Source organism: Quercus robur, chromosome 4 (genome assembly GCF_932294415.1).
Source record: "Quercus robur chromosome 4, dhQueRobu3.1, whole genome shotgun sequence".
Taxonomy (NCBI): Eukaryota; Viridiplantae; Streptophyta; class Magnoliopsida; order Fagales; family Fagaceae; genus Quercus; species Quercus robur.
Window position 1 is genome coordinate 24,461,949 of NC_065537.1, and position 10,945 is coordinate 24,472,893.

At 32.2% G+C, this 10,945-nt stretch overlaps 1 long non-coding RNA gene across 1 annotated transcript; it reads right to left on the reverse strand.

The window, feature by feature from the left end:
* Nucleotides 1-6,093: 6,093 nt before the first annotated feature.
* On the reverse strand, nucleotides 6,094-10,704 carry LOC126720932 (uncharacterized). Its single transcript, XR_007653739.1, has 5 exons — nucleotides 10,285-10,704; nucleotides 10,085-10,170; nucleotides 8,257-8,479; nucleotides 6,779-6,934; nucleotides 6,094-6,677 (listed from the first exon to the last, which is right to left on the reverse strand). It is a non-coding gene; the product is annotated as an uncharacterized LOC126720932 (long non-coding RNA).
* Nucleotides 10,705-10,945: the final 241 nt, after the last annotated feature.

Sequence of the window (10,945 nt, forward strand, 5' to 3'; positions counted from 1 at the left end):
TTTTTGCTCAAATCATTTTTATTTTTAACAAAAACAAAATTAATAATTACATGAAGAAAATTTTATTAAAAAATTATATGTATTACAAATTATATCCTCTAATTTTATTTCATTTTGTTTCTTTAATTTAAATAATTTTTTTTTCATTTTCATTTTTTTTACTATTTAGACTGTGTTTGGGTTCCGCGTTGCGTTGCTGTATCTGCGTTTTCACACTTTTTTTTTTTTTTAACATTTCACGCGTTTTGCAAAAAAGGGGGACAAATGACACTGTAGCGGCACTGTAGCGGTCCTGTAGCAGTACTGTTTATGGGACCCACAGCCACTTTATTCATTAAAAAATATTAAAAATGGGTCCCACGGTACCATTTATACATTTAAAAATTATTTTGCTACAGTGTTTTCAGTTTTCAGTTTCAGCAACAATAAGTTCAATCCAAACACACCCTTAGTCATTTCATGTCCAATTTTAACTTTATTTATATTTTTCACTTTTCTAAGGATGTTGTTTTAATGGACTTGACAAATGGAGATTTGATGCCAAGAGCCTTGTAGTTGAATTGGTTGACAACTCCTAATATTTTTAATACATCCAAAGTTCAAATCCCCTCACCCGAGTGACTATCTTTTGCTTATGCTAAGTAGATATATTAATTATTACCAAAATATTAAGTTGCTTATTAGTTGTTAAGATGTTTATTCCAAGTAAAAGCCTATTACCTAAGCTTTAATAAATTTAATATTCTATTACACCTAAAGTTCATATATTAAAAATTAAAAAAATTAAAAAAAAAAAATTTTAATACTTAGTTTTTGATCATCTATTATAGTTTTTTGTTTTAATGTAGTAAATTGCATGTTACATGTCGTGCTCAAGCTGTGATTGAAGATATATTGCAAGTAAAATTAAAGAGTTTTTGTCATGTGACTAACTAATTATTAAGATAGTTTTTTTTTTAGGGGAATTATTAAGATAGTTAATTTACTCATGACTCACTAATTATTATACGGTTTTGATAGTATTAGTAAAATGATTTTCTTTCTTTTACATAAAATTTTAATTTATGGCACAAGAATTCTACTAGTATACATAAAATTTTAATTTATGGCACAAGAATTCTACTAGTATACATAAAATTGAATAATACTAGAGAGAGAGAGAGAGAGAGAGAGAGAGAGAGAGAGAGAGAGAGAGAGTATTTAAGGGATAACAAAACAAATATGCAAGATAATCAATAAATAGGATATTAGACATTAAATAATTTAAATGAATATGTACATTTTATTCAAGATATGGTGGGACGAGCAAAATTTGTCCCATCGATTTGCCTATTTTAGTGGGAAAATTTTGTGTATAATAGAACACAGAAAATGGATGCCGAGATTGTCAAAGTAACAGCTAAGAAAAGTTTAATTATTGGCTTTATCTCTTAAAATTAGTATAGGAGGATATGTATATTACTGCTGTTTTTTGAGTCTTTAATCTGCTAGATTCCTTCAATTTTGAAGACGTGTGGTACGAAGGTATAAAATTGTGAAAAACGTTTCACCATGGCTTTTGTAATAATTGTTTGGAATTCCAAAGACTTGGAAAGTTAAGTGTTATATCCTTCCTTCTGTTATGCAGTGTGAATTTTGGATCATAAAATAGTTTGTTTCAAATTGCGTTGCAAACTGAAGATGTAGGAATCATGTTTTATGGGTTCCTGTATTGACCCAGCAATCATTTAATCAATTTATCATGTTCATGTGGCAATCATGTTATCAATTTATCATGTTCATGTGGCAAACATGTTATCATATAGCAATCATGTTACACGGATCTCTATTTCTTTTCTTTTTGCTCAAATAATTTTTTTAAAAGAAACTCATTTATAATTACATATATAGCCAAATTTACTCATTAGTATCCCACACAAGGATCAAGGATAGAGAAAGTGGAAAAAAATTATGAAATCATGAAAAATAGTCACTAAAGTATACACGATGTGTACAGTTAGAGACCATATCAATCAAGTAGTCATTAGTGTCATTAGTGGGTTTGCATATTCATAAAAGACTCAAAGCATTCACATTCGAGTGTTTAAAGAAATACACAGTTTACACTCTAAAAACCTACTTTATCTATTTTACCATACCATTTTACAACTCATCCCATCTCAGTTTTTATATTTACATACAACACATTAAAATAATATAAATTACTCCAACAAATAATAATAAACCATTTTACGAAAGTTTTGATACTACTTTTATGGAAAATAGAAAATGCTATTAAAACATTAATTGTTTTCTCTTTCTTTTCCCATAAAAACTTTCATAAAATAGTGAACTAAAAAATATCCTTAGATCATCCATTAACTTTTTCCTAATAAGATTTCCATTATTTATTGAAAATAAAAATAAAAACCTTTAGGGTTCATTTGGTTGGAGGGGTGGAACAGTGAAAGGATAGAAAATATTTTAATTTCTCTCATTTTTGTTTGGTTGGAAGTAGAAAAGTGGAAGAATGGAAAAAGTGAGTTTGTATAAATTTACTCTTACACCCTTGTTAAAAAATGATGGCCAATTAAAAAAAAAGTAATCACCCAATTTATTAAAAAATAAAAATCATGTCTTGTTAAAGAAAAAAAAAAAGGCAATGTCTAGGAAAAAAAAAAGAATTGGACGAATTGCCCTTGTGCAAGTACAAATGGGCATTTTTGTCCATTAAGCAACCTCATTTTCTCTCTTTAATTTTCTCATCATTTTGGGAAAAAAACTTTTTGGTGAGCTCAGGAAGAAAACACCCAAACTCCACCATTTATTTTCCTTCCTCTTCACCCAACCAAACACACTCCAAAAAAGTTTTTCTTTCCATTTTCTCTTCAAAGTTTTCCATCTACCCTATTTCACCTCTACATAAACACCCCATAAAACGTGTATATAAAGTGAAAAGTGTTCACTCTAAAAAAAAATAAAAATAAAATTAAAAAAAAGTGGAAAAGTGTTGAAGTAAAGTCTTTTACAGTTTACTATTTTAAATTTTCAAAGGATATGCTGACAGTGAAGCAATGAGAAAACAAGAACAAGTAGCAGTCTTGTTGACGAGAGCGGTAAGAAAAGTTGATGCCCCTCACAAGTCATGCCTTGGCAGCTTTAATTAATGTTGGGTGAATTTGGGAAGACTCCATTGATGGCAAGACATTTTCAAGACGACACTGTCCCCCTCCCTTACAAAGCCTCATTTTGCTTTGTTTTGTTTTTTTGTTTAACATTTGGACCAAAAGGTAAAATTCAGCTGGAATGACCAAAATAATATGGAATTTCCAAAATCAATTGATATAATCTACTTTCTCAAAAAAAAAAAAAAAAATTGATATAATCTATTACTTTCACTGTGATGGAATAGTGGAGTTGTTTGTACCGGTTTTGTGACCTGTACAACAAAGTCTAGCCATAGTGACATGTACAATGTCTTTAAAATATTGCATATAGAACGGAAAAAAAAAAATATATATATATATATATATATATATATTTGCACCTTACAATGGGCCATGGCTAATCTTTGAATATCCATAGCTGACCCAAAATTTTAAGATTAAGGTGTGATTGTCATTAAAATATTTTTTACTAAAAGAAGATGAATTCTTTCTGATATTAGTGTTTTTATTTGCCAAAAATGTTATAACATGATGGCATATCATACTCTTCTTCGTTATGGAAACTAGAGTTCAAATCCCACCTCTCTCATATTTGTAACTATCAAATTATTAAAAAAAGAAATTTCTTTATTTGTGTTCACTCCATCACTTAAGTTCTTAGATGAAAATAACTCAATAGGCGCTCTCTCTTCACATAATATCTGGATGGAAGCTGAGGTTGGGTTCCATGGTATTGTACCCCCATGCGTAACATTTTATTCCTTCTTAGCACTGGAAGGACTATCTCTATGTTGCCAAAATTAATGACTGGCTTATGAGATCTTGATATTCTGCTGAAAAATGAAGGTTAATTGGCTAATATTTTATAAATATTGCGAATATATAGCAATGGGAGAGCATTTTGTTCAAGTTTAATGATTCCAAAAGATATATAAGAACAATTGGATCTGTTGTTTTTATTATTTATTAATGAAATTGGATCTATTGTTGTTTCAAACATAATGGCTGCTACCCCTATACTCACTCTTATAAAGCGAGTAGCATGCTTGGTTGTGCTAGATTTTATTTATTTATTTATTATTAATATTTTATTTTTTGGAAATATGGTAGTGTAAGTGTAGGTTAGATATAGTTGCGGTAACTTACTGCCTGAATAGATTTTATGGAATATTGCCATGTGAAGAAATTTGGTTTTGTTTTCTTGTGGGAGTAATAACATGTAAAATACTAATGTATTGGTATAATTGTTGTTTACTTTCTAGGAACTCTTGTACAATATTTTAAGAATCATTGTAAAAATTTATTTTCTAAGTACTAGCCTTGAATTTTATTATTGAGTTTTCTCTGTTTTCTTAAATTATTAATGATGTATATTAATCATCTACTATTTTGCATTAGAACATGAACATGATTCTCTGCAAGAGTCCATAACTCATGGTTGACGGAATTGTATCTCCAAAGTGAAGTAAGCTGACTCAAGTTTTGTGGTATGTTGGAAAATGTACATAGTATCTTGTTTTAAGTATCTAATCGCATTATGGATGAGTACTCTTGTAATGAATGATTTTTTTTTTTTGTTTTTGAAGAATGGACTAATGCAATTGGCAAGAGAGGAGGAAGCCTATAAGCACAAGAAGTAAACTAAAGAGGCAATAGAAGAGGTGATTCTCTGCAAGAGTACATAACTCATGGTTATGCTCACTATACTGATGAGAACACATTGCTTCTGGCAGTGATTAAAATATAGGCCTTCTCCGTTGTTTGTATTCAAAATAAAAACCCGATGGTGCTTGCTCATTCCTTTTTCCTTATTAGCTTAAAGTGACATAGTAATGGAATTTTACGTTTTTATATACTCTATTCTTCAAATAATTTTTCATTTTTAGTTGTGAGCATGAAATTTGCTGATATAATTAGTTGAGTAGTACCATTTTATTCTAGTGTTCTTTTAAGATTTTGACTATGTTGTAGGCTATCTGGAGATGTTTAAGAGTCGTAAGCATGTGGTACAAATTCGTAGCGAGGAAATCTTTTCATGCTGAAGGGAATGACATCCGAAACCTTCCAAGGATGTTCCCTTTCAAAGAAAGACCAATCCAAAAGAAGAAAGAACTCTGTTAATAACTTCCCTATAGAACCACATCCATTTCCACATTGGTCTCTGTGGCAAAAGCAATTTGTAAATCCAATTTAGTCCAAAAGTAATAGCTAAAGTCCCTCAGAACACCTTTATAATTTTTCCCAAATAGCTAACAAATGAACAGTTTCAATACATTTGTTGAATACTGCTCATTAACAAACCAATTTCAGCCCATTTTAAATTCATTTCTTTTCCTCACTGACACTCTCTACCTCAACTAGACCAAAATCTCTCTCTCTCTCTCTCCTTTGAATAAAACCTCCATCCTTTGTCATTGCCATCACCGGTGGCTTTACTGATTTTGTTGGCAGATGGGCAACGCTCTGTTCATCTTAATTTACAGATTTTGATTGAAAATTTGTTGACTTTGTTGTGAGGGTATACTGATTTTATTGATCTGGTAGAAGAGTATACTGATTTTATAGATTTGGTGGATGAGTTTGACAGTGAATTCAGTGTTCAAAGGCCTGGGTTTTCAATGGCAGGAGATTGCTTGGTTGTGTAAGAGTGCGGTGGTGTTATGAGTGGCTGTGAAATAGGATGGGAAAGCGAGGAAAAAAATAATATTTTCATTAGAGTAAGAAAACAAATATTACAAATATTGAGGTTGATGTAGGTATATGATTGTTAAAATAGAAAAAGTAGAGTTTTTAGAGTTAGTTTAGTTAAAATTGTGTAGTCTAATGTGAATTCTCCGAGGCCCCAGTTAAAATTAATACAATATGAGCTCCCCAAATATTAGTTAGCTTTTGGTAACATTCCAAACATTGGAATTCTATATTTCTAAAGAACTCAACAGCCATAACATATCTCTACTCTATGCCGTTGCCATTATATATAGACTCAAATTAGTACACGCAAGAAATGTAGAAGTCATTGCTACTACAATCAAACATTGAACTTAAGGAGAAGCTTGTATGAAAAAATAAAGATGTCAAGAGTTCATTATGGTCAAGATTGTCACTTAGGAACTGACAAAAGGCAAGGAGCAGTTCCGTTGGACCTGACCTTGAGATCCATCCAAAACATTATTCCCTGGTATCCTCGTCATTGCCCAAGCAAAGTCCAGTCTAGCGGTTGATCTGTCATCTGAAGCATAAGTCCTTACCAGTCTTGCAGTCTTCTCATTAGCCAGCTAGTGCTGATTAGCAAAAAGGAGTCCTCTTCCCTTTTTAATGATTGGCTGTGAATTCATGCAGACTCACTCATTTCCAATGATTCCATGAGTTGAGAAGAAGGCTGACTGGTGGATCTATTACTGTCTTGGCACCTTATTCTCGTCTCAGTGAGGAAATCAAAAGCTATGGTTGGGTCAGGCTGCCCTGTCCCCTTGAAATTAGAGAGGTGTTTCTATATGAACTTACAGCCAATCTTCCCAATGTTGTGTGCATCTTCAGATGATCAAGAAACATGCAACCAAAAAACATTTCAAACCTTTTTCAACTGTATAAAACAAGTTTGTAGAATGAGAAAAGGCCTAGCTAGTAAGTACCTAGAAGACTGACTGTTGCTCTTTCATTCAAACCTCTTAAGGGCAAAAAGGTGAAGTGTCTATTACCACCCAGTCATGGAATCTCCATCAGTCCATTGAAATATGAATGAGTGCGTCCCTCGAGCCTGTTAACACTAGATAGAAAGGGCCACCAGCCTGAGATGTTAAGTATAATAGTTTACATCAGAGAATTCCAATATATATATATAAGAAAACAGACAAAAGCACAAAATAACTATGCTCAGCTTGGTGGAGGTAAAGGATTTGGAAACCATAGAAAAAAAAAATCAACTCAACTAAGTGTATTGTAATTAGTTGACTGCAATAAGTTGAGTCTCTTGATTTCCTAGGCTAAAAAAAGGAAAAAGGAATATCAAATTTGTTTGTTTATCTTTTCTCCTTCATTGCTCTCTATAACAAATAAAAAAAGGGACGCAAAGAAACTGGCATAATGTGGACAGGGAAAGATAAATTGGGAACAAAAGATATAATGGAAGCGCAAAAGAAGAAGGTATATATAAGTAATGAGGGAGATAAAGAGAGAGGAATGGATTGTAGACAATGTTTTAAATTCCATTCCATTCCAACTGGTATATTCCATTCTGGTCTATAAACTAGCATATTAAACCCTCTATTCTGTCTCGGTCAAAATTCTAACATTTCAGGTGGAATATGCATTCCTTAACAAAATTGCTTTTGTGGCTTTCTTATAATTTTTTTTTTTAAATCCCAATTTTAGGAGATTTTATGAACTTTTTTAGTTAGTTTAATTATGTATGAGATTTTTTTTTTTCAAGAAAGAAAAAAATAAATATGTGTATATAAATGTATGAGATTTTATGAGATTTAATTACGTAAGAGATTTTTATGAGCCTCTTGTTTGTTTAATTAAGCATTATATTTTCTGCATTTTTTTTTAATGTTATATGTTTTATAAGTTTCAAACTTCAAGGTATTCAATTATTTTCATTTGTTTCAGTGACCAAAGCTTAAGTGGTCTATTGAGGTATATGTACAAACACTCAAAGACGCAGCTGTTTTGAACCTTTGATTAACTATGGACAGAGAGTACCAGCAACTAAGCATAAATTATTTCAATATCTGGAGCAGGAAAAATAAATGATCATTGAAAGGGAAATACTAAATCAGGATATTTACTTAATATAAGAATACAAAGAACAAACATAAGAAATGAAAACTATGTATGTGGGGGGTGGAGAAGATAAATTATGGACACATACGCAGTTTAGGCATTGCTGAAAGACAGAAGTCGCTATTTCAAAACAATACAAAACTGTAAAAGAATTAATAGAGAAAAACTTCAATTTACATTTAAAAGAAAAGATAATGATAAAATCTCTAAGCAGAGCTACAAACTAAAAAGTATTCCTGGAACAAACCATCTTCACGACACATAAAAAAGATAAGTGATTTAATTTTGCTAAATAGTTACCAGAGTCAAGGATATGTAGTCATACCAGTTCCTACGATAGGGAAAATATTCTGTGAGCTACTGATAAATGGAATCAATACATAGTCTGCATATCCAAAACTAAGTCCCAATCTCTAAAATGGGTTTTTTGACAACAGTCATGCATCTTAAAATTTTTGGAAATTTGAGTTTGCACCATACAAGCTCTCTATCAGACAACCAGAGGTAGCAGAAATGACACTTTTAACGGCATCAGCAGCACTCCTAACCTTCAAATTTGAAGAAATTAGATTCTCAAGTAACAAATGAAGAGATGAATGAAGACATCCATAACAAGAAAAATCTCCTCATAGGCATAAACTAAAGATGCCTATTCCTTGAACTATAACCAATTTAAGGAAACATAGCTATAATCAGTACCACCTAAAGCCATTAAGGAGATCCTGATAAGTGGAGAAACCAACCTTTTTCTTCTATTTTGGATTTACTTGATTTATGTAATTTTTGTATTTGATTTGTACACCCTTGTATACTTCTTGTGAACTTGGGTGTCTCTCTCTTTTTGATATCAATAAATCCTTATTACTTATCAAAAAAAAATTAAGGAGAGCCTGATAAATTGAAGCAAGATTCACTAAATGAAATAAGGTGAAGGAAAATGTAAATTCAAGTCGCAGCATAGCAGTGTCACAGAAGAAGTGTAACTTGTCGAATGAAGATGATGGGTTAGATTCAGGTGAATGGATCCCAACTATAGCATTGTTAAATGTGCATAACTAGGGGTGTTCATCAAACTGCATAAACTGTATAAACCACAAAAACTACGCAAAACCTCCCGCAAAATGGCATAACCACACCGCACAACACCGCAAGTAACAGTGTACCGCACACATTGCACTGCATGATGCAGTGTAGTTTACAGTTTTATAATAAGAAAACTGCACCGCACCACACCTTCTATATATATATATATATATATATTAATATATATTTTTTAATATTAAATATATTATTAATAGTTTAATAACCCTAGTTTTCAAAAAAAGAAAAAAATTGATAACCCTAACAAGTGTTGATTAAGAAAACTAGCCCAAAATAAAGAAAAACAAGCTCAATAGTTTAAAACTTGGTCCAAAACAAAGGGAAAATCTTGGGCTGGGCAGGAAAAGCCCAAAATTTGGAAAATATACCAGCTTCAAACCGTTCAAACTACATCTTATACACCATACCGCATATGTGACCATGAAATGAGGTGCAGTACGGTTATGCTTTTGGCTAAATTCTAAACTGCACCATATCACACATGTGATCATAAAAATGAGGTGTAGTGCGGTTATGGTTTTGGCTAAACCGCAACGGCAAGTGCAGTGCTAAAAATGGCCCAAAACTACACCACACCGCACCGCACCAGTAACACCCCTATGCATAACAAAAAGCATACCAAAACTTCAGCTGGCATGGAAAGTGTAATTGAATATTGATGGCAATAAAGCATAATGGCATTTGATTAAAAGCTACTCCTATGAGCAACTTTTGAATTCTAATTGCTGATCAAAGCAATAAAGAAAATTATAGACAAATCAATTTCTTTGTTTCGAGACACAAAATTGTAGACTTTCCTAGTTCTTAAGTTCAAACTCAAAATGAATCAACTAACGTGTCTTTTAGTCAGCCAAAACTCGTAAGCAACACAAACACCCAATTGAAATTAATTTGGATATTATTATGGCAGCATACATTACGAGCTCCCCCCATATTACTGAACTTTTGATAACATTCAAAATGATAATTCTATATTTCTAATGAGGTCATTATGGTCAAGAATGTCACTTAGAAACTAACCAAAAGCAAGGAGTGGTTCCGTTGGACCTTACCTTGAGATTGAGTAAGAACATTAAGCCCTCACATCTTCATCTTTGCCCGAGCAAAGCCTATTCGTAGTGAGTGTCAAAACCAATGCCTGAAACAAATTAAATCAAAACCCAACCTTAATCAACAACAAAACACCCATTATATAGAAACCGAAAGAAATAAAAGAAAAGGCAAAAAACTCGTTGGATCATGTGATACCCACCATTTTCTTTGCTTCTACTTGTGTCACTGGTCAACTACAACAGAATCGATCAACTTTATTTGCAGATGAAACCGCCTCATTTGCTTTAGACTTGAAAAAGGGAGAGAGCATCGATCAAGGCAAAGGCATTTGTTCTTCCATAAATTTCAGCCAAAATCATCAAACACAGATTCAACACAACTCAACCACCCAACACCACAGATCCACCATAGATTCTAGAGAAAACCCAATCCAATCAACCCTCTTCTAACATGAAGGAAAGAAAAGATCGAGTGTGGAGCCACTGTCAATAGTGGTGATGGCGTGATCTATGGCTCGGCTTGTCCAATCACAATGCAGAGAGAGAGAGAGAGAGAGAAAGAGAGAAGGGTGTTTTGATTTGGGTTTTGGGGATTCAAAGGGTTTTTTATTAAGTACAGTATTAGGTTGATTTTTTGTCTCTACCGAAATTAGAGATTGGTAGATTTGATATTTGTGATGTTATTTTTTATTTTTATTTTTTAAATTTAATTAAAAATGAGAAAGTAAATTTTTTTTTTTTCAATTAAAATGTTGATGTGTTATTAGACCTATCGAACTACCCAGTCACTATCGATTTGGGTTTTCAATTATGGGCTTAAAGCGTGAGAGGAGAGGAGAGAGAACAAGTCAGACATTGAGG